The sequence below is a fragment of the Ciconia boyciana genome, chromosome 1 (assembly GCF_034638445.1).
Source record: "Ciconia boyciana chromosome 1, ASM3463844v1, whole genome shotgun sequence".
NCBI classification, from domain to species: domain Eukaryota; kingdom Metazoa; phylum Chordata; class Aves; order Ciconiiformes; family Ciconiidae; genus Ciconia; species Ciconia boyciana.
Window position 1 is genome coordinate 156,675,015 of NC_132934.1, and position 24,930 is coordinate 156,699,944.

Below are 24,930 nucleotides of genomic sequence, written 5' to 3' on the forward strand. Positions count from 1 at the left end.
TTGCTGTGGGAGGAGTAGGGACATTTATAGTGATCCATGGATGTTACTGCTCTAGAAAGTTACAAAAGAGCCTTTCATCAAAGAAAACAAAGATATTTGTGGAAGCAACAGTGAAATTAGATAACCTTTTAATCTATTTATCAAAGGGCCCACAGTGCCATTTCAGGGCAGGTGAAGGAATACTTATTGAACCCAGAAAATGAATCTACCTCCACAGAACTGAGATAACCAAAAAAGGAGAAAGAAATCAGCGCAAAACTGTTAGCACCTGCCAACTCTTATTAAGAGATTAGAGTACTTAAAAAGACAGAGAGCAGCTCAATATTTCCTTTTAAGTTTCTCTTGGCTGATTTCTCATGCGTGCTGCTGTACACGGCAGTGAAACACACAGGCCATATTTCAGCTCCTCAGAGCTGCGAAAGCACTTTATGACATAAATAGCAAGTAGCTTCTCTTCAGACTTTATAAGATTTCTTTAAGCAGTCTATCTGTGCCCAAATGATTGACACTTAGGAAACTGAGGCTAAGAGTTGGCAAGAAACTTACTTTTGCAACGTGACAGTAGAGTTACTTTACACATGAATGCCGAGTGATTTAGGAATTGTTCTGGGTTACACCGCAATATCCTACAATTTCAACAAGTTCCCTCTTTAATCAGTGGAAAACATGGTTTACGAACAGGCTTCTTGTGAAACAGTGATGAAAGCAGCACTGCTAGTCGTGCAGATCAGAGAGCGTAAATCCCAGTGAAGCTGACAGGAATACAGACACATGTTTTAAAGTGGACAGAGCTATTTCTGACAGAAATGGGTGGCCCATTTCCACCTGTGAAATGCTAAAACTTGCAGAGGAAAAGCCAGAGGTCTGCAGCTGGGAGTGTGGGCCACATGCCACCTGCGACGGGACACTCAGGTGGCCTGTTGCAGTTGCTGCTTCATCACCCTTCAGTTTAATCAGAAGCCAGACCAAACAGGGTTCAGGGGATAGACAACTCGGGGAAAACTGCCAGATTATCAAAAGAAGGGGGTTAGTGCTCTGAGCTGCCTGGGGGCATGCAATTTATCCCTGGTGGGGAGTAGAAAGGGAGTTAAGGGAACCAGTGCCACCCAATACCAGAGAAGTGATGTTTGCAGCCCTCTGATAGCACCCATGGCTGGGGTGGGACTGGGCAAACCTGCAAGGCTGTCATCCTCAGATGGGCAGGGAGATATGAACCTTTTCTTCCCCTAATTACTTCCCTTGCCAGAAGCCAGGCACCCAGGAACACCTCCAGGCTCCTGCTGGTTGGGCTGACACGACCAGCCCTAACTTTTATCGCATTTGGCCCACTTAGAAAATAAAGAGCTGCTGAAGCTAGGTGAATAGTAATATCCCTGAACAGCTCTTCCCTCCACTTCCTGATATTTTTATAGTGTTTATATTTTTTTTAACTCTGAAACTACGTGAGTTGTTCAGTTTTACTTGAAAGCACAGATAATAAATACAGAATATGTAAGACTCTGACTGACCAGATGTCATGTCCAGGTATAAAATGCACTTGCACAGAAAATGTAGTTGAGAGGAAAAAAAGGCTGCAGTGCAAACAGAAGAACTCTGCAGAGAAATAATAATGTATTAAAAAAGTAAATGTTTTGAAGCATCCTAACAGTACTGGGAGTTGAAAGTAATCCATTGTGGTCAAATTAAGAAGCCAGTGTTAAAACAGTTTTGGTATAGGTGGCATATATAACACAGATTAACTTCAGTTTGTTTCCCTGGTTCCTGTTCTATACTTTGAAGCTGTACTACAAAAGAAGATTTAACTCTCAGCTTTCTCACTGATCCTTTAGGGATGAGATAAGCCAAAGTACAGACCACTTTAGGAGAAAAAGTGAACATGACCTTCTTCAAAATAGAGACAGCACAGGGGACAAAGCAAAACATTTAGTAACTGCATAAGTCTCCTGAATGCATTTACACAACTGTCCCTTTGCACGCTCTGAAAAATGATTTCAATATATTGCATAACGATACGCATATTCCTTGTAGGAATGTAAAAGCTCCTCTACAAACATGAGAATCAGCCCCTTTAGTTCAGGCCTGTTCAATGAGAAGCTATCGATCAGCACCTGGACGTGCGTTGTGATCCCATGATTGGATAATGGCCAGAATACAATGCGATCCCCAAAGCTGAACAATAATACCTTATTTATTTCCTGGCATGTCTCATTCTTTATTTAAAGCAAACCCATATTTTATCACAAGAATAATTTACAATTAGGCATTAATTTAACATACATTATTGATCTAAGCTGTAAAAGGATTTAGTGAATTTCTCTAAATTTGCTTTCAATCACCTTGTGCTCGTTTTAATTAATTACATTGTGTGCCCTCAGCACTTTTGCCTTTAATTAGAATACAGCAGAGAAAGATTCTGCTTTAAAATCTTGCCTTATCTCTTCTATTCTTATTTATGGAAAAGCTTTTGTGAGCGGATGGGGAGCAGTTCAGTCTCTGGGAATGAAGTAGAAATAGGCCCCTACTTTGTGTGTATATGTATTACTTTAATGGATTAATATTAGGCTCCCATATTTACATTTGTTGACCTTTTACTCTCTACTACTGTTTACATATTTGTCAAATATTTTTCTTGTCTCCCTGTGGGTGGTGAGAGTTACCCAGTGTTGACAGTGCCTTTGAGAACTGTGAATTTAGAAGTATAGGGTATCTATACTGAGCTGTACTGTGCTATAAATTATTAACATTAAACAGTTATCATTAATTTCTGTGATGTAATTATGCTTTAAAGTAACAGCATGATATGACTCGTGATTGTTAGTAACAGACTCCTTACCCTTGCTTTTCTTTTGCCGCTGCTGATTTCTCTGCTATTTAGAAACTTTCTCAACTTGAAAATTTTCCTTCATCTTTTTTATGGAAACAGAGGAGGAACAACTTTTGGAAAAGATCATATAAGTCTAGCACATCTTGTGATTATTGCTGTATCTTACAATTTCTATCACAATTCACAAAATGCAATGCTTTATTCAAAATCTGAAATTATACTGGTGTAAGATTAATCAAATCTTTTGACTAGATAAGAATCTCCTCTTTTGTTAAAAAGCAATCTATTTGTAGGTTACAGAAGAGTTTAGTTAATTTGTTTAAATTTGCTTTCAATCACCTCAAACTCTTTATCGACAATTACTTTATATGAATTCAGTCCTTTTTTTATCAGTATGTAAGGAAGAAAAATTATTTTTTTAAGATTTCTGAAAAAACTAAGAAGGAAACTGATGGATCAAACTAAGTGTTTATCAAGCCTCAAACACTTTCTCTGAGTATGACTGCTAACTGATATGTAGGAAAGAGTAAACATTGAGTGATACAGTCTCTGAAGTTTAGAGGGTCTAATGGCAATCTAACGGTATCTACAGGAAGGTCATTGAGAAAACAGATCCAGGTGAGAAGATAACAGACATAACTTGAAACAAAAGAGGTTCCAAAAGTTTATCAGAAAATACTTTTTCCCCAAAAAGGACCATTACCAGTGGGACAGGGAGGTTGTGCAGGCTCCATCCTTGGAGCGGTTTCAAGACAAATCCCTGAGCAACCTGCTCTCGTCTCACAGGTGGCCCTGAGGCCTTTTCCCACCTGGATTATCCAGTGATCCTATTCCATGATTCTCTGGACATGCTTCAACATCAACATATCATATAGCCTTTAATGACCATTTCTTCAACGAAACCATCTTTTCATTCAATAACTGCCTTATAGTTTTTGCTCACAAAAAATTGTTGTTGAAACTAGATCCTCAGTTTGATTCTTTGTTTTATGAAGATGAATCCTGAATACACTGTTTTATAAGAATACATGATAATTAAGCTAGCTTTGTGATTTTGTCAGTCTCAATCCTGGGTTTTCAAGTGTTTGGAATAGGTAATGTTAAAACATGACCTTGCATATACTTAAAAACACACCAGTCCATGATAGCACTGTCTTTTCTTAGCCAAAGAAAATATAAATAAATAAATAAATAAATTAATTAATTAATTAATTAATTAAAAAAATCAGTGATTTGTTCTGTGGTCCAGTAAACCAGGAGATTAAATAATAATGTCTGTAGAACCTTTGAGAAGTGTAAAACAATTTAAAATTAACAAAAAGTTGATGAATACAGGTAAAGCAATTAATCATAATGTAAAGCAATTAATTATAGGTATCAAAGTATATAAAAATAAAACCATTGTTCTTGGCTTTTCTTTAACGTTTCCTAGCAACTTTTCTTATGCTATTAGTTCCCCTCTCTCCTTCCTTGTGTCTTTGCTTATAGACTATTTCGCCATGAATAAGAACAGCTTGAATGAATGAATTTCCCAATAAAATAATAAGAGACGTGTTCATCATTGCATTGAAATTCATGCTTGTCTTTGCCTGTCCTTCAGGAAAAAAAAAAATTAATCAACTGTCTTCATTATAAGATTTGTTAGCATGATAGAGCTAATATTAATGCATTTTAAATTGAAAATAAATAGCAGGGTTGACATTTATATACAACGCTAGAATGTGACAGGATACTGTACGCTGTGATGTGTGTCATTGGCTGATGCAGACTGAACGCATTATCCCCAGCATTCTTTTTGTGCATAAATCAGTGTAATTATTTAATCTTTAGTTTTAAACAACTGCCACTTTGGACTAGCTCCAGCATTTCATTGTACAGGAGTAAGATGGACAGTAGAATTATTTCTGCATCTCACAAAGAGGACTTCCTGATGGGGGAAATTATATAGCAAATTTTGACAAGAAATTACTTTGCATAGTTTGTCGCAAAGTCCTTGGCCTGTCTTTTAACAGGTCATGTTCAATTCAAAAGCAGAATTGGCTGCCAAGAAAGTTGTTCCTGATTTTGTGGCTACAGCACTTCTTGGCATTAGAGTTTACCAGTAATATTGGTACTGGCCATATTCTAACATGTTTTTCATCTATTTAGCAGAAGGTTAAATTTACAGACAGAAAATATGTATCAATTTCTCTCTCCTGTGTCCAGACCTAAATCCACAGAACACAAAGTCTATTTGCTTGTACGGATGCATACTTTTTAACAGAACAATCATATTAAAAAAAAAAAACAACCCACACAAATTTCACAATGGCTAATTTTCTGCATCATAAACTTCTTTTTGTAGGGAAAATGCCACATTTCCCAAATACAGACATCTCATTGCATTATGTGATTCATTCAGTCCGTGATCTGTGGATGTAAGGCAAGACTCCCCAGTAAAATCAATATTAATAAACTTCCTTTACTTATTTGGGTCTATTTCCTATCTTTAGAATTAGTAGCAATTTATCAATAGAATGTGAATTACTTATATCCCCTAATATAGGAGTTTAGAGTAGGGGAGGATAATCTCTCTAAATCTCTGCATCCCTAGGGTAGATAGGCAGGCTCTTTCAGCAAGTGAGTCATAGTAGGAGTCAACGTGTCTCCATTGATTATACAGAAACCACAGAAAAAGAAGACCCTGGCACCTGAAGTGCCCAGTTAGTAATGCTTCATTAACAGTTAAACAGACAATCTTCATCTGTGCAATACAAGTACAGCCTTGCTTGAGCTAAGAGTAAGACTTCCTTTTAGAAACTGAAGGCATGAATTCCACCTACACTTCCCTTTCCCACAGCTAAACCACAGCCTAGGGTATTTGGTGCTGATAGGTGTTTGAGACAGCGACCTTTCACAAAGCGTATCAAGAGAGATTAATGAAAAAATAATTTAATCACATTTGATAAAACAGATCCAAAATAAGAGAGTAAAAAATTGTGTAGATACTTAAATAACTAAAGCTTTAAATTATCATACCAAAAAGAACAAAGTCTGTTTTATTCTTTATTTCTGGTTGGAGAATTTTAGACAACAGAATTGAGGTGACATCAAACTGGGTAGAATGGAGGTAAGAAAATATATCTCTATATTTTGAAGTTATGCCTTCAAAAAAGAAGGAAAGAGAGAGAGGTTGTCACATATGCTGCTATATTTCTTAGGTCTTGTCAGCCCTTTCTTTCTCCTTCTCTCTTGTATCCCTCTGTCTAATTCTGTTAACAGAACATACCTTTTAACAAAAAATATTTTAAAATAACTCCTAATCTTGACAACTACATGTTTGGATTCAGTTCATGAAAGACCCCTCACAAACCCCTACAGGATTTGCAAATATTATTCAGTTTGCAATAGCTCATACAAACTCCTGGCACCAGACACTGTTTTAGTGACATAGAAAACACTGGTCAGAACAGTGGGGTTAACAATTTTTCTTTCTGAAGTGTATCCTGGGATCTTTAATGTACACTTAAACAGCTGAGCTGTTGTACTAGGGGTAGGCTTCAGAACTTTCCATCTCGTATTTCATACCGCACTGAGTGGCAAAGGCATAGCGTTTCAGTATTCAAACCAAACAGAAAGCCATGTGGAAGAACATATGGAAGTCTTTAACTTTGACTGACCCTCTGACCAGGTCCTATGGCCTACCTCTCTCTTGCAGACTTGGAGTCTCCCACAGAAACACATGACCGTCTCTTCAAGCTGGTCTGAACCATGACTTTCCCTCCACTCTGCTCATGTTCTGAGCTTTTCCTCTCCCTCAAAAACACATGAATCTTCTGGACCCATATCATCCTTTAATATTCCAAACAAAATTTCCCACAAACAGGATTTTCATGAAGGTTAATTAATGCAGAAGCTATTTCCTTAAATATTGCTTCTGTTATTGCTGGTCCAAAGAGTATGGAGATATAACATGGGACAAAATTGCTCTATGAAAGGCATGAGAAAATAGTGCATAAATGCCTTTAATCCAGATAACACAGGAGTGGCAGGGAAGAGTGTAGGTCCAGATCTGGTAACCTCCAAGAGAATGGTTTACTGAGAAATCTCAAAATAGATTATCACGATTCTCCAAAATGAGGCTGAGCCACACAACTCTGTTCACAATCAAATGTGGCTGCTTATGATGGAACTGCATGTTTATTTGAAGAGTAACAGTTCTGGAAACAAACATAGTGGAAAGAATTTTTATTTAGCATCACATGGGCAGTTTTTTATTACAATGTTGAGACCACAGCAATAGCAACAAAACAAGTATATTCATGAACAACAGAACCATTGAAGCTTAGCTTCATGTCTTGGGTTAAATTCCTGGATGGCATCTTTGACGTTTAGTAAGGATTAAGTTTGTATTTTGACCTCTCTCTCAGTTGTAGATCTTTACTGCATTCAGTCATCTACTTTTACAAACTTGTGGGAATTCAGTATCTCTGGGCTTCTACCTTTGTGACCAGTTTTCCCGCATCGTTTTAACTATGTAAAGGCTGCTTTCTATCTAAGAAAGCAGGAATCATCAATTCAGTTGTAGTCAATGAGATTTGTGGTGTTTTAACACCCGTGAAGACTAGATGGCTGAAAATAGATTTTATTTTTAAAACCTCAGCCCCAGACTTGTCAGTAGTCTGCTTCAGTGTTGGATTTTGCCCATCGCAGTTAATTCCTAAGTAGTGTGACTGGGCCCTGATTCTGACCAGGAAGCGTGACCCCTAGACAAGGTTGTGAACAAACAGTAATTAAATATGAGTGCATTTAGTGCCAGTGAATAACCAAAAGAAATTAAAGCAAAATATGAAGTAAAAAACAAAAAAATCAGATAACACAGCATGGTTGGGAACTAATTTAGTATAAATAAGTGATTAAGAAGGAAAAAAGTAGACGGGAGATTTGCTGAGTTTCCAAGCAGCTTGTTAGCATTCATGAGAGTGGATCTTTAGGAATTATCATGTCACACAGCTAGTTCATAGCCTAGATGAAGGATTCTGTATGTCAATCAGTGGAACTGTAATCACCCAAAAAAGAGATGTCTGAGGCTGGTTTCTGAGATTAACCAACTTTGAAGGAATTTAGAACTTTAAAGGCAAAGGAGCACAGGAGCTTAATGTATTATTTTCTCATTCCGCTAACTTTTTAAGAAGACACACAGGCTTGCCATTGTAAAGGTTGTTATTAGTAAGGGTGAGATTCCCAGCATGAAGCAGAGCAGCTGATTGCAGAAAAAATAAATTTGGTTCTGTGCTCTTTTCCCATTCTGTGTTCCACAAAATACCATTGTATACAGCACAGGCTGACAGACTATGCTGCCAGTGCTGACTTTCCAAGATGTCTTTGATATTCATAAAGACAGCATCTTCCTTAAAAAAAAAGAATAAAACCTGTCAATATGAGAAGAAATACAGCTTCATAAAAGGATAATTAACTAGGTCACAGGCTAGCAAAGAAAGATCTGCAATTATTATGTTGAGTGCATTTAGGAAAGAAGCATTTTGACAAAGAGTCACAGCAGAGCTTCCAGACATAACAGGGTTTGATTAAGGAACAAAAATCACCACAAAATGACAGTGAACACTTAAACACAGCTATATGTTCACAAGTTTTAAAGCTTCTAAAGTTCCAAACAGAAATTTAAAGATCAAAAATAACCTAATTTTAATGAAAGAGATGTTAATGCCACTGGTTAAAAAAAACAAGTTTGTTGCTATTAAACCATTTTGATTACATTTTCTATGTTTTTCTGCATTTTTTTCTTCTTTGGTCATTGCTGGGGGTATGTAAGGAGAAATGCCTACAGGTTCTTCAAAGAGAGAGCCATTAGCCCTATACAAAGTATCTAAGGTGGGCACAGTTCTGCTACCTGAAGGTCTTCAAAAATCTTTTTCCTCTGTTAACTGTACAAAGGAACATATGGCCTTACCTTCGAAAGATAATTTTCTGAATCTTAGTTTCTTGTTCTCAAGAAAATGTTATTGTATGACTGCCAAGTCTAAGCATTATATTGAAAAATATTTCCCTCTTATTATTTCAAAATTGAGACTTTTCAGTTTTATTATTTCTTTGCCCCCTGGTTCTGGGACATAAAACAAGGAGATCAGAAAATTGTCCCTCTTCTCTACAACGCTCATCATTTTATAGATCTTTCCCTGCCGCCATCTCCTTTCTGAAGTTTCATAGCTCGGTTTTTCAGTCTTTCTTCAGAGGTCCCAATGATGGAAATGCTGTCTGCTTTTCTCTAATTTTGTGTCTCCCTTTCGAGATGGGATTATCTGTTTCTGGGTAGAGTATTCCAGGTAAGTGTGTGGCATTGGCTATGCAGGAGACTGTTTCTGCCTCATTTCCCAGCATTTGTGCATCCACTTGTCTTTTCTGGCTGTAACTGCACAGAGCTCACTGAACAGCAGGACCCGGATTATTTTCCTGGACTCACATATTAAACGTAAAATTCCTTATAGTATACAAGTAGTTCAAATTTTCTTCACAAAGTTTCATGTTTTTCAATTCTTCAGCACTGAACTTCACTCTTTATTCAGCAAGTTGTAAGTTCAGATGAACTTTAATTTCTTTTTTTGGATTAGATTAACTTTTTTTCTTTCTGTACACTTGCTTGCTTGATGTTTAGCCCTCTTCCTAATCCATTAATACATAACTAAGCAAAACATAGCATATATGAAAACCTGAGACACCCTGCTTTTAACCTTTTGTACTGACAAAAATTGATTGGATTTTTCCTTCCTTTGTTTCCCCTTACCCAGTTCGTATACGTGACTGTATACTACTCTCAAGCAATAATAATTTAATTTGTTTACTACCTTTTTTAGAAACCTTGTTAATGGATTTTTGAAGGGCTAAATAAATTGTCACTAGGGTCACATTTTCATTCTTATCCTTTGGAAGAATTCTAATTCATTAGAGAGAGAATTTACCTTTGCAGAATTCACCTTTCTCATATCACTAGTTGCACTTTGTTTTATAATTCCACTTTGAAATATTATTTTAACCAACTTATTAGCTTCCAAATATGTCTGTGGCTTACTTGTCAGAGAGTCTCTGGATGACTCAGGGAATCATTCTGAAATATAAATTAGAATATTTTCTACTCTGAACCCATCTAATCTATTAACTTTTCTTAATGACAGACCGTACAATTTTTGGTAGCAGGTCTGGTGTTTTATTCTCAAGCTCTTTGGTAGTCTTCCAATATTGTCTTCTATTTGCTGAACAAGCTGTAGCAACAACAAATGAAAGTAAATTTGAAGGGCAAAACTCTGCATCTCAATATTTTCCCTGATGTTACTGACCTATGCAAATTGTTAGATGTGTCAGCAGATAGTTACATTCAGACTTGACCCCGTGTAGCACATGAAATCATCTAAGAAAAACTGCAATAAAGTAAATATTTGAAAATCCGAGAGCAAACATTTTTGTTCAGAGAGAAAAAGTTCCCCTTACAAGAGCTTGCAGAAATATCAATTTTGCATAAGTCAGGCAATCCTTTATGAAAAGAAAAAGGGGACAGACATGCTATTGTGATGACAAAGTTAAATACATATAATGCTATAAAAATAATGTGGTAGTGATTTAGTACATTCATTACAAGCTCATCTTGCTTCATTTGGATGCAACTCTTCTACAATACCACTGTGGAAGACACAGTATCTCTTTGGATATCATTATTGCATAACCATCAGTGAAGGAATATAAATGAAATATGAAAAACTCTGAGCCCCAAATCCCCTGATTCTCCCTAAGATGGCACCACACTTAACAGGATGCCTCTAAAGGCATGTTTTAGCTGTAAGTAAATTGATATTAATGTCTAATGTATAACAAGAATATAGCAAAATGCCTGAAATTGAGATAGCACCGTACAATCCAACAGCATCAAATAGAAAGACTTTTATAGCAAGCACTGCACATTATGATATAGTGTTTTATTTAGTTTCCCACAAAGATACTACATCAAGCAGTGAAAGCATTTTGATATTTCAGATAAAAACATATATTTTTGATTTGATACTATTAAAGATGATGGAAATCTGGCAGAGGAAAAACAAGGGATATTTCTTTTTACGGAGACAACTGCTAGTACAGCCACTCACAGAGTAGCGTCACACTCATCATACAATTAGATAAGGCGCTTTTTTTGTTAGCTGAAAATGGTACCTAATGTGGCCTGTAATTTCCACCTCAGCTAGCCCCAAGAGTCTAGTATAAAACAAAAGGTTTTTCCCTGGACTGTGCCTACAGAACTGATCCCTGTATTAGGCACTTTGAAGATAAGTGTCATATATTGTATATATTATTAAAATCAGCTATTTCTTCAGCAGAAGTGTATAGTAACACTGAAAGCTGACCCTTTTGGGCTGGAATCACTGAGACATTCCTGGGTCTTCTCTGGAAACTCTGGAAGCACAACAAGGTTTGGAGGAATTAGACCTATTTTTTCCTTCCAAGAACTGCCAAGCATCCAGACATGAGAACGTTAGACCACTGCTAACATAGAAAAGGATTGGGAAAAGTAAACAAGTATTTGCATTTTGGAAATGCAGGATAATAAAGGAGTAAAAAAAGAATGGAAATAGATAGGAAGTGAAAAGAACTGTATTATTCACAACTTCTTGACGAGTGAGTGAAGCAAACATGCTCCACATAGGCAAAATAGAAGCTTTCATAAATTCTATCAGAAAGTCTAGTGAGGTTCTTTGTTTCAGAGATACTGAAAGTTAATGTTTTTATTTGCCTCCTTGCTTAACAGCTTTGAATCCTGCATCCACGATTTGCTTGTGGTCTCACTGTTCAACAACCAGCGAATGACCCTGCAGTCTAAGAACTCTTCAAGCCTGCATCACTAGCAGTAGCTGATAACTGTGCACTAATCCCATCATCCAAAAGTTCTCGAGGCTTATTTTCTACCACCAAGTCTCAAACCTCATGCCCTGAGACTGAAGCTTTCTCAAAGTGAAACCTACCTCATACTATCCTGGGGAGCGCCTGATGGAGCCCCTCTTCCACTCTCTCTGAGACATGACCACTGGTCTGGCACACAAAACTAGGTAGAAGTCACAGATCTGTCTTGTCGTCAATGGAATCACAATTCAATATCTCATCTTTCTATTTGTTCCTTCTAATTGACCAATAATCAAGATTACGTGGCTTAAAGTGATAAAGAGCCATTACAAGTTCAGGGCATATAAAAGATATATTAGATTTTAAGTGGCAAAACCTGATAAATCTAGGTATGTGAATAAGCATTTCCAGTGTTAATAGTGCTTGGGAAATTCCACTTTAATCTCAGAATGTCAGCAAGAATATCTAGCAATAATCTCTGCTTCCAACATTGCTCTTAATGGTGGAGAATTTACCTGACAAAGATTTAATTTTGTGTCCAACTGAATCAGCCATCTCTGTCTACATGTATGGCACGGTATATGACTATAGTGCTTGAATAATTGGATAGGGTCTTAAATATCTTAAGTTTGTTTCACTTATCTTTATACATGAGTAAATCTAGTAGGAAGGATCAAAAATACACCTCAAATTCCCTCCAAGGTAAACCCAGTAGTGGGAGGGTTAATACATAAAAAGAAATGTTCAAAGACAGCCAATGAACTATGAGACTGATGATGAAGTATAAACTTCAGAGGCATCATGGGTTTTGTATGCTGGTAAACAACATATACACTAGCTTTCAAGGGATTTCTCAAACTATATTAGGGTGAGATTATACAGAGAAAACAGAAAACTAAAAAAGAATTAATAAAGTAACACAGCCTTCCTAAGGCGGTTAAAAGCTTGAAGTCTCATGAATACTGTATTATATGGTGTAAGAGCTCTGAATGTTGAACTTATAGACATGAACTATCAATGTCGGCCAAACTGTAGACAGTTTGCACAGATCCTTAGATAGACACTTGATGCTTCCAACTCTTCTGGGAAATCAGGGGTGAGAAGATCGTGTTGCAGTCTCTATGCTGGTGATCACCAGATAGGCAGGTGAAATGGCAAAAGGCATGTGCAAGTTGTCCTGTTGCTCTGTGATCTCCTGTGATAACAAGATTCATTCTGCTGTGGCAAATACCTAGGCCCTTGCAGAGCTGCACCAGACTGGGGAAGCTCCTCACTTGGGACACCTGCTCTTGGGTGAGCTTATTGCTGATCTTATGGGTGAATTCTTCGGAGAGCTTATTGTGCTCTCCCAGAAAATATGATTTATCAAATGCATGATCACAAGCTGTCATGGCTCTGACTGCAATGTCATATATATGCCCATATGTAACCCCCCATATATATCCCCTCCAGGCAAGGTTTGGCTACCTGAGCTCAAGCCAGCTTTTGGTGCAGCTATGTGGCTTCAAACCAGAGCTGTGTGAGAAAAAAAAATGTGAGAAGGGGGGACCTGTCTCTTTTCCTTGGGAGCTGCTTTTATGCTCAGGCTTTCACCCTTTTTGGATGTCTGGATGTCTCACTTCAATGTCATAACCGTGCACAACTCTGAGGCCTTTATGTCAATGTATACATTAAATGTAAGGGAGAGAGGTAGCACAACTTGAGGACATTGAGTGTAGCAACCTAGAATAGAGCAGTGCTGTCTCCGACCCTGTTCCTGCATTCAAAAATGTCTAGAGAAAAGAGTAAGGCCAATCTGCTTTGTCTCTAGATAGTTTACAACACAATAATGTTCTTCTAATCAATTTCAGATTACCATGATTAAAATAAACTTGTGTCGGTGATACAAATGACATCGTTAATAGAGTCTACACTATGACAGGCTACTTCCATTGTTAGGAGTTCTGGGGGTTTTTTGCTTTTTGAATAGATTTCAGGTTCTAAAGCATTTGTCTTATCTCTGGTGCCTTAATTTTCTTATTTCTTCTGGATTCATTGGCTCCTTCTCTTCAGCATTTGTCATCTTATTTACTGAATTTTCAGATGCTTATTTGGATTTTGACAGATAACTTTTTGGTCTCCATGATCAAGATGAAAATTCAACATTGAAGTTGAATAAGTCTTATCCTTAAAGAGGTTATAATTCCAAATGGAAAGAGAAATTCAAGGCAAAGAAAGCTATTTCTCTGTGTATGTTTATATCAGCCTCATCTGCCAGGAATCTGCAGCAGCTGTTGCAAGTTGATTGGAGGCCCTCTGGGCCCATAAGATTGTTTCTTCTGAACAACACTGGAGCTTTGTAGGCAGAAAAAATCAGGTCCTTAATTTGAGGAAGCAGAGGACAGAGAGAGAGACTGTCCTGGCCTCCTGCATACACTGGTAGTCAGCAGTATCAATCTTCTGAATAATGTCATGTTCAGCTGATTTATGTAGACTACCATCACTTAAAAAGAGATGGAGAGCAGAGTTGAACACAAAGACTTTCCAGCCTTGACAGGTCGCTTGGTTCATGAATTCAGATGTATTTTTAGAACAGACTGTAAAACTTTAAAACAGGCCCTGCCCATTGCCAACTGACTTGAAGTCAGTGGTCCTAAGATCTTCCAGGGAAGCTGATCAGACACTTTAAGGATTATTCATTTGTTTTATTCAATCATTTGAAGATTTTAATACAGTGTCTGCTTAGATGGAGTACTATTAAGGTCACAAAATCAAAGGCTAGTGCCCCCTTTTTACTTTTTACCAGACTACTTATTTCTGTAACAAATTATTTAATTTTAAATTTCCTTTAAGCTGACCCAAAGGGATGTTTATGATCTTCAAAATAAAGTTTCTTTGCAATATTAAGTAAGAGCTAAGACTGAATTCTAATACAGATTATGAGTTCAGGTTTTAGGGTATTATAAAATGACAATGAAATTAATCATTATGATGACCCCAGTTGATTGGTTGGCTAATCACCAGAAAGATAGGGCTGGTGGATCTGGGTTTTGCACAACATCTGGTCCGTGCAGAAGCTTAATTTATTGTGGCAGATATGAACATTATAGATCTCTTATATATCTATGTCTAATTTCTCTTTAAGATTACCAAAGTGACAGTGAGATATTGACGCAATCTCCTCTGCAGTAATTTCTCCACAATCGAAGAAACATATTTGTATGAGGAGCTGGCATATTTGCATCTTTCTGGTTGTCTTTTCCAATATAAACAAGAAAGATGTGAGCAGAGCAGCTTGTTATCCCTCTCTTTTGTATTTGGTTAAAAGAACTCTTGTTATGTAGTGTATGAACTGAAGCTAAGATCAACAATGTTCTGGCAAATAAATTTCAACCTTGGTTTACCTTTCCTCTATCTTCAAATAAAATAGGATGCGTGTCTTTCAAATGAAATTATTTGTATAATAGGTAAAATAGGAAAGAAACAAGTTTACCTCTTTAATTTACTGTCATTTAGGAGACGCTAAAAGTTTTTGTCTCTTAACACAATAGTTTGCATTCACTGACATCAAGATCTTCTGGATAAATATTAAAATATTTATCTTATGATACTCCAACCATGCAGATAGAGAAAGTATTCATTATAATAAAATATAAATAAAATCAAAGGTTAAAATAACCACCAGACAGTTGTGTTTGTTTCCAAATTACTGTAAATTTCAGGCATAAGTTTCCATAATAGGAAACAGACATTCTTATTTCCTGGTGCAGTCTTTTAACACAAGGAATTAAAAAAATGCACATAGAATGGGATAACTGGAAAATATAATGTCTGTTCTACAGGAAGCTCAGTTTGTTAATTGTTGTTCAATATGGATCAGATTAAAAAAGAAAATAAAAACCAAAATCAGAATTCCCCAGGGGAAAAAAAAAAAAGTGTGTGTGGGTGTGTGTGTGCATGTGCAAAGCAACTTCTCCACAAAGTACAATAAATTTGAGTCAATATTAATGTAATAAAGCACAAAAGAGTGTGATGTGTATTTAAATGAATGTTTTATGAGCAATCTTTGGCTGTATAATCAGAATTGCAATAGTTTCTTTGGAAAGAAATGTTTGAATCTTACTGAGAAATATTTCCGCAGTCAAAATTGTCTGAGTTTGATAGTGTTGAAATAAAATGAAAATTACAATTTTTTTTAACTTTTGTTCATTGTAAGCCTATTCCTGTGAAATATCTTATTTTCAGCAACCCACATATTTGAAAGCCATTGTTTTGTTGTATGTTTTCTACTGCATGTAGTGAAGAACGTTTAATCACCTGACGGTACCACTGACTCTCATTGTCAAAGATGCCTTATGGAGGATTGATCCCTCTTATCCATTCACTATTTCTGCATTATTTGTGTGCTCAGCCAGCCCTATCCTGAGGCTGCCCACGGTCTCAGAATGGGACTGGGAATGAAGGTCAGCAGAAGAGAAACACCACCAGCAGTCCCGTAGCTCTCATGGGCAGAAGGCTCTCCGTAAGAGCTGATTTTTGTTCCATTGTATGCATGTAAAATGCACTTTTCATGAAGTCAGAATGCCCTTACTGCTCAAAACTGACAAATTTCCTGGGGGATTTCACATTTGTAACACTACCCTTGTCAGACTTAATCAGATCTTGTACCAGTTAGCCATCTATATTTTGGTTGTGTAGTCTATATAAAATACACTTGTAAGCTATCTAAAAGACATCTCTGCTTGTACAACATGATATCTCAGGTCCTGATGCACAAAGCAGGCATTGAGATTGACCCAAGTGTTTCTTAAAGAAGATGCACTGTCACTCAAACAAACACATAATACCCTGGTGATCCAAATATAAAAAGCCTTTTAGAGACTGCACTGCACAGACAGTGTGTTAGTTGGTAGGTGACAGTAGCTATTACTTCTCTGCTGTACAGCATGCATAAGTTTTAAAGTGAATTTTACAGCAAAAGCTTTATCACAGAAAAAAACAGGCGTGTTCTTCTGAGGTCCTTCATTGCTGGCATGAAACCCATAATTATATTAAGATCTCGTCCTCTTATTTCCTATATATATATATATATATATATTGTTTGATGCATTCATCTTTTCCTGGCCAATATTCAAGCACAGTTCTGAGTGGATGAGTGGATGTCTTTACTGGGGCAAGGGAAGGCTTACAAGGTTTTCCAGCCTTTACCAGTAGCTTTTCTCCAACTCTATTATTGACAACATCTCAGCTCATGAAGAGAACTACTACTATTTTTAACACTCATATATACCTGATGACCCTACCCTTTAAGTTTATGGGATAGTAAAACAAGCTAAAATGAAGTAAAGGAAGTTAGGCTGAAGTAGGTATTTTAAAAATTTTTCACAGAAAGGTTGAGATGGAAACTCTAGAAGAGACAACTTTATGGATTGTGATAATGTCGCAGAACAACACACAGAGGCAACAATTCACCCAGACTCAAAAAAAAGCAAAGCATGGGATTTAAACATATGCTCTAACTTTAAATGCACATATAATGCCTTTAAATATTTCATACATTCATAACTCTATGAATCAGGCAGAGATTAGACATGTAAAGTAGACATCACCTGTTGCATATAGGCAGTACGTTGCATACTAGAATCTTTAAGGTTACTTTTGGCTACAGAAAATCATATGCTAAAACTGAGATTGACAGGAAGAGAAGGATTTTGCTTTCTGTACACAGCTTATCCACTGCTGTTGTCAATGAGTCAGCATGGGCTGGGGACCACTGGGGTAGAACAGAGGAAATACTTGAAGGCCACATCACTATTCTGCAACCGATAATTTTTCTTTTTTTTTTTTTAAATTAATGTTGTTTCTGTGTCCAGTTCTGCTGAAAAAGTTCAGCTTACGTAATAAGTTATTCCATGAATATTCTTGGAAAAATCAATTAGTCAGTCACAGCCTGAGGTACTCCTCAGCATACATAAATACTGCAGAATTTAGCTCAAAACACTCGCAAGCTTTGGGAGAAGCTGAACTGGAATCATATCACGCTGTCTCAAGGCAATATTGTTAATTCCTTTATCCCAATAATGTACAATTTCCTAGTGTGGTTGAAAATGTCAAAGAACAGAGTGCCTCTGAAGTTCATGAGGGGACTCTTCCTTTTCAACTGGTAGGTGAAATTATTAAGTTGTTCTCTGTTTGAAGACTTCATTTTCATACTGAGTAATAAGTATGGTTGCAAAGCATCAGTGCAAAGCAGATAAAATTTATTTTTATGCAGAAAATTTACCATTTTGAGATAAAGTTTCTGTTGTGACTTCTCTCTTCCTATTTTATTTCCCTCCCACAATCCTCTACATCTACACAGTAAAAGCTATTTGATGATTTCTAGGTTCCCTTTTGTATTATTATTTTGACAACCCAGCCAGTAACAACAAATTTTTGTTCAGTGAGAAAAAAACCATCGTATTTATGGAGAATAGCTAGAGGAAGTACTTCTTGGAAATTTTACACTGTTCATTAAGAACTGTGATGGCAACGGCAGTCAGGAACGATGGGGGAAGAGGCAGAAGAAAGCTGAATTAATCTCTTGAAAACTATGAAGAATTGGCAGCTGTAGAGAATGAAACTGATGGAGCTTTTCCATTCTGCTCTACTGATACATACCATGAAGTGTGATTCAGATGATTCAGGCTACCTACTCAATCTGTTTTGACAGAAATTAAGTTATTTAGAAACACATGTATTGTGCATGTGTGAGTGAGTGAGAACGAGAGCAGGAGAGAGAGAGACTGTGGCCATATATGCATAGTAAATATGACTTTATCTTTCCATCATTTTTGCAGTCTTAGTAAATACTGGTCATACAATTAAAATTAGTTTTGTGCAGTTGCACAGCCAGTTGCAAGTCAGCTGGTGTAATGACCAGGGCTGTGGTCAGCCAATGCACTGTTTTACCTAGCAATACTGCACATGTTGTGGGCAGCAGCTATTGGCCCCTCTATAGGCAAATAATGCAGCCATATTACCTAATAGTTCTGTCTGATGGCCTTTCAAGACCGGAAAGAATAACTCTAAGACACTGTCTAACCTCACGTGTGATATGAGACTCAGAATAGCCTAAAAAGAGACAGTATCTGGACTGTTATTCCCCACAACGTGACAAAAATAAGTGTTTTTCCTGATGTCCTGAGAGAAAAAGCGCACGCTGTGTTCTTTTAGTTTCTCAAAATTCTCCACACACAACCTCGCTTTCTTCCTCTTAACTCTGAATCTATTCATGATCTATAATGATTTGACAAGCAAATGCAGTTTAGTGTCTAGTTTGTTTGTGAAGTGTTCATTCCTTGAATTGCTGAAACTGGTTATTTGTGATGGGTGCTTGGTCACTGAAGTCATAAAATACTTTTTCTTCTTCCAGACATTAGCTTGAAACTTGTACAGTAGAAATAAAGTGAATGCCAAATAATGAATTAATCTACTTAATTAATAATATATTTTTATCATTATATTATTAATAATTTAGAAATACCAAGAAGATTTTGATGATGTTCATTCTGGGTAGGCACCCATGCATATGAATACAGGTATATAAAGCCAGCATTGATTGGTGCACTTTTTCAAAAGTGTAATTTTTCAGTGTTTTCCTACAGAAACAAGATAGTGTAGGTTTAATTTATTTAGGTGAGAAAAATTACCACTAAACCCTTCTGAGATTTTGTAGTTATGCTTCTGTACATGAAAGATGACCTTATTCTTATGTGATACAATCTTTCCAACATAGTGTCTTGTCTAATAGCGAGGACTGTGTCTCTTTCAAATACAGAGTGCCTGAAGTTCTGTTCATGGTAAAAAGATAAGATATTTAGATATATACATTTATTTACTGTATGTATGCCATTGCCATGATGCATCAATAATCCAATTTATCTCAGTTCTTTCCCCTGATAAAAAAGAGTAAAAACAAAACCAACAGAAATACATTTTTTTTTTCTATTCTTTGAGATCAGTCTGCCAGATTCCTATTAGCAACTATGATTTTTCAAAGGTTTTCATCATCTCCCAAACTAGCTGAAAACACAAGTCCATTTTAATTATTTTTCTGCATTATATGCATGCAACATATATACAAGATCATAATACGTAGCAGAAATTATAAATTTAAGAAATCCAAAATCTATGTTGTTTGTTAGTTTTGTGTTTGTTTTTGGTGGCTTGACTTAAATTCTCAAGATATCTATTAATAAAAATGATGCTTTTGTCTTCTGAAGTTCTGGTTTTGTGTGAAAATCACTACATTTCTTCTTGTTTCTTCAAAAACTATTGATAGTTGTTTATTTTTATATTTTCTCTATAATTTATATAACCTTCCCAATCTTATAACTCAGTTTAGTTCAGTTCATGTTGGGAGTTAGTTTTGGTTTTGTTTTCTTTAATTGAGGAAATAGTAAAGTGAAATCTGTCTATCGCTGTCACAGCCCTTTTTTTGCTTTCCTTGAAATGTAATCCAAGACATTTGTCTTATCGACTTGAATCTTGAGAAAGTGCATGCTTTGAAGGAGCAAGAATTTTGCTCTAGAAAACTTTACTTAATGGAAAATCTGGAGGATTTTCCCTGCCTCTGGCTATTTAACACATGGTCTTCTCCTCACATCCACCTTCCATCTTTTCTCTGTCTTCAGAGAAAACCCAATATAAGTGCAGAAAGCAGAATGAAAGAAGCAGCCAGAATACAGTGTCATAATATCACTTAGAACCAGAGTCAATGAATACCATCCTGAAATAGAAAACATATGGGAGATAAGGGAAAAAGTGCACAAAAATGCACTTTCTGAATTTTTCATTGGCTCCTACTTTTTACAAATTTTCCTGTTCAGAACAACTCATATCAGCCATCATTTGTAATACAGCTTTTTTAAGCTTTAGACTTTAGAAAAGAGGGATGGGTCTTGGAAGCATAGTAGTGAGGCACTGCTCACTTGTGAACATTTTCCTGGACTTTATGAGGCAGATTGACCTTGCCCCATACAACCATACACACACAAAACCTGTTGATGCCTAGATGTGACCTTTTTTGCATGATAAGCAGTAGCTAACAGGTTGGTTACAAGAGGTGCTATCATTCTAGATGTTGGGGTGTTTGGGTTTGGAGTCTTTTTTTACTTATTTTGATTTGGAGCAATAACATCTGCTTAAGAAGGAAGGCTGTATTTTGGCAGAGATTATGCCAACATGGGAAGACAAAGATAGTATTGTACCAGTGTCCTCAAACAAGATCTTCTATAACTTTTTTCAGTGACCCATAATTTGCTGAAGCCACTTTGAAGACTTCCCATACATGCAGTTAAGGTACACTGTAGAGAAATATTCCAGAAATTAGTTATTTATCTGTCTCATTATGCCATAGTTTATGTGAGAAAGAAAGAGAATATTCTGTTAATGCTTGAGAGGAGGATGTATTGTTTACTAGGTTGCTAGGTTGCAAGGATGAAGTATTGACGTGGAAAAAATGGCAGCAATACTTTATATTTTAATAAAAAATATCCTTTCTTCAGTTTTTTAAAAGAAAGTGTGGGAGTCTTGCCTTAATTTTTCACAGATACCTAGGGATAAATTCAGCTCAGCAACTGGTATCATACAATTCAGAACAGATGTGAAATGAGAGGGGGGAAAAAAAAGCCAGGAAGAAGCAATGTTTAATTACAGGAAGAGCAGAAAGAAAGGAAAAGAAAACTGTGCTCGAAATGGTCATATACAATACATTTTGTATTTCAATAAGATAAAAAATAATTGCACCATTTACAAGACATGAAAAGCTTAACGTATGTAACATAACATATTTTCTCCATTCAGATGAGTAATACTCATTTTCAGTTGACACACTGAAAATGACATAGAAAAATACTAATAGAATGTAACTAATACTTTAAAATGTTCTATATGCAATAATTTTTAAGAGGAGCATTTATTGTGATTATAAATCTTTGATTTTAGCCATTGATGTCCTTTAAAATACCGTCTTATCAAAGCATAGTTTACAAAGTGCATACCATACTCGAAATGCAAGCCAATATGTATTTTCATTGGTAGTTTCAGGCCTTGTTATATAGTGCATGTTTTAAAACTCTGGAAATCAACATTTGGAATTTCCTAGGAGATAGAGCAGAATTCCCAACCAACCAAGACCTGTATTTTCCAGGGTATAAGAAGGAATACGGGCTCATCAAAGGCCATAATATCTGCTTTGCTCTTAGGAAAATTTCAAGAAATTTCAATACATTTCAGTTGCAAATCGCAGGCTTCTAATATTTAAGCTAAAGAAGTCACCTTTCACTATCATTGAAACAAAGAAAAGACTTTGGACTGCTCTGAATCAACTTACTCAGTTGGGTCAGCTGTGGAACTCATGCAACGGCTCCTGGGCAGTGAGTGGTATGCACAAATATGAGATCAGTTCTTACGCTTCTGTACTCCCTCTTGGTAGCACATCCTTAGGCACGAAAGAAAGATTTCTGTGTAAAACCTTCGGTGCCTAGAAAGTCTAAGATGTCCAAGAAGGGCAGGAGAGGTTATTTGGGGTCTTTAATGGGAAAGTGGGCACTTAAATCACGTCTGTACTATTAAGAGTGGAGAGGGACTACTCTTTGGTCTACCAGCTGGCCCAGCACAGTTCGTGTGCAGATATCTACACTTTTTCCTTTTCCTCCAAAGAACAGCAGGGCCATATCAAAACTGCTTACTGAATGTGGTGTTTGGAATACACCTTTTCCCAGACAATGGCTGGGCACTGTCTGGAAATTTATGAGTTACACAGGCCAAGCTGTGGAGGCAGTGGGCTAACAGCGAGACATTATGGGTGAGCCTTCTCTAGTGCTCAAATCTGGCTTTGACCTTTTTTTTCTCCTTGTCCAGATATGACTTTAAATTCCACCTCAGCTGCACTATAAGTACTCAAGTGTTAAATTGGTGCTTTTCCATGATATTCACTTCTCCAGCTACTCAGACTCTTTCCTGCCAGTTCTCAGGCCTGAAAAGGACCCAGAAAAATGGAGGATCTTTGTGGGAAGGGCTGAAGACCAGCATTTCATATCTTCTAGGCTAGTTTTCAGGACGCCCTGAGGATTTCAGTTCTTGGACATCTTGCAGTGTTCTGCAGACGTATCTTGTCCCACAAACCTGAAGTTTCTTTTGAAGAAACCAGAGCATGGGGGTAGGAAGGCTCATAAGTATCAGCATCTCACCCCGAAGTGGGATATGACCTAAGTTCATATCCAAACAGAACTCTGAAAATCTTAGTTTCCATGAAGCCTCACTGGCCAAAACAGCAAAAGGGGACCAGTGTATTAAAAATCTTAATATAGACTGCAGACAAGGTTGAAAGGTGCTACAATAAAAAGGATACAGAGTGAGAGACACTTATCTGAGAAATAGATCTCAGGAACAGGTATACTCATGCATTCTTTAAAAATACGGATAAGAATTCAAATGTTATTTTAAGCCAAAGCTGAGGACTTGTGAATCAGAGCAGGAAGATGATGTGTACAAACTGAGACTGGATGCATAAAAATGTTCACAGAAGCCTATGATTGCATTATTTACTTCTGCTCTTGAATAAACGTTTATTTCCTGTCTTGCTTAAGTAGACACATGGGTTTGCTTGCTTTTCTTGTTACCATGTATGGTGTGCTGTTCAATACACTCCCTATAAACTGATGTAAATTTTCAAATGTGGTTCATAAACCAACTTACTACTCTTACATCTATTCTATGAAAAGAAAATGTGGATTCATACTGAACAGATCTACAGTGTTAGTGATCAGGAAGGAACATCTGTGAGTGTTTATCTGTTATCAGAGCCAGTGTTCCTGTCTCCAACCAATAGACTATGCTTACTGACTAATTAAAAATAGAAAAACAATTACTTCATTTCTTTTATTGTTGCAAGTGTCAATATAGCAACTGAAGCATTAAAGATGTGGTAGGGGATATAGACAACACTGGGAAAACCACTTGCTGTTTAGAAGTTTATTTAAGAACAAAAAGTACACACATCGCCTAGTCTTCCTTCTCATTAATCGATTACTGTGGATAAGAAACCTTTGTAAGCAATTAAAATTGCATTTGTAATGAAAAAAGTAATGTTCTACAGAATGCAGTAGGCAAAGGCTACTATAAGGACATAATCACAAACCATAGATTAGTAATAAAGGCTTCACTTTATCACCTAGCAACCTTATCCATATCTGCCACCATTGCAAACAAGCTAAGAAAAGTTTTGTGATTCTGGGACTAATATGTTGAAATTAATTATACAACTTAAGCTGGTACTGACACTAATAAAAATTACAACTGATGAGATGAAACGTACTGAAATCAAACCAAACTCTCAGCCAGATTTCTCTTTTCAGGTGTCAGTTTATGAATTTTCAGTGCTTAAAAATTTAATCTGTTTCCTTTTTTGTTAAAAACAGGTCTAGGAAGAAGGAAAATAATCAGCTGACTATTGTTTTTCAGCCTGTGATAAAGGAAAGGTAGTTACTGAGCTTTTCAGATATTCTGAATGAATACAAAAAGGAAATTTTCACTACATAAGAACCTAGATAGCAAGTGTCTAGCCAGTAAATAATGTACTTCAAAACAGATAAGTGGAAAATAAAATGGAAACAAGCAAACCTCTCTGTACTCAGTCATACAGGTTTTTCATCACCTTCATAGCCTGGTGTCCAATCTTTTTTTGTATGATCACATGTGAAACTTTTCTGTATCCAAAAGGCTAGTTTAATTCTGATGACAAAGATCATTACTCAGAAGAGAATAGGCAAAAGAAACTAAAATCAACATGTTTATTTTGCTTCTCTGTTTAAATAATGATAATGATAAATGATAATTGTAATAATCACAGGTCCTGCAGCCACGGCTATACAGCATCAGATGACAGCATCTTTAATGTGTTCCTTTGAGCTCCCAAATGCAGACATTGGTCCTCATGGTTGCAGATTTATCCCCTAGTCTACAGCTGTTGGCATTCAGGAACCCTAATGGGCGTTTTAATGCTGTGGACTGGATAAGGTTTTATTCTAAGGGAAGCAGCACCATCTATTGTGACCTGATAGCTTAGCTCCAGATGATATAAACAGAGCCGACCTGAGCCCAGTTTTAAACTCTTTCTTGCACTTACTTTCATACTTTTTTCCCAAACCAGCTTCAAATGAGGTTAGGATCTCAGTTTGTATATAATAAGGTACAGGGACAGG

The 24,930-nt window shown here is 36.6% G+C and overlaps 1 protein-coding gene across 1 annotated transcript in view; it reads left to right on the forward strand.

The window, feature by feature from the left end:
- The window catches only part of NALF1 (NALCN channel auxiliary factor 1), a 484,558-nt gene that overhangs the window by 447,509 nt on the left and 12,119 nt on the right, over positions 1-24,930 (forward strand). The window lies entirely within an intron of this gene.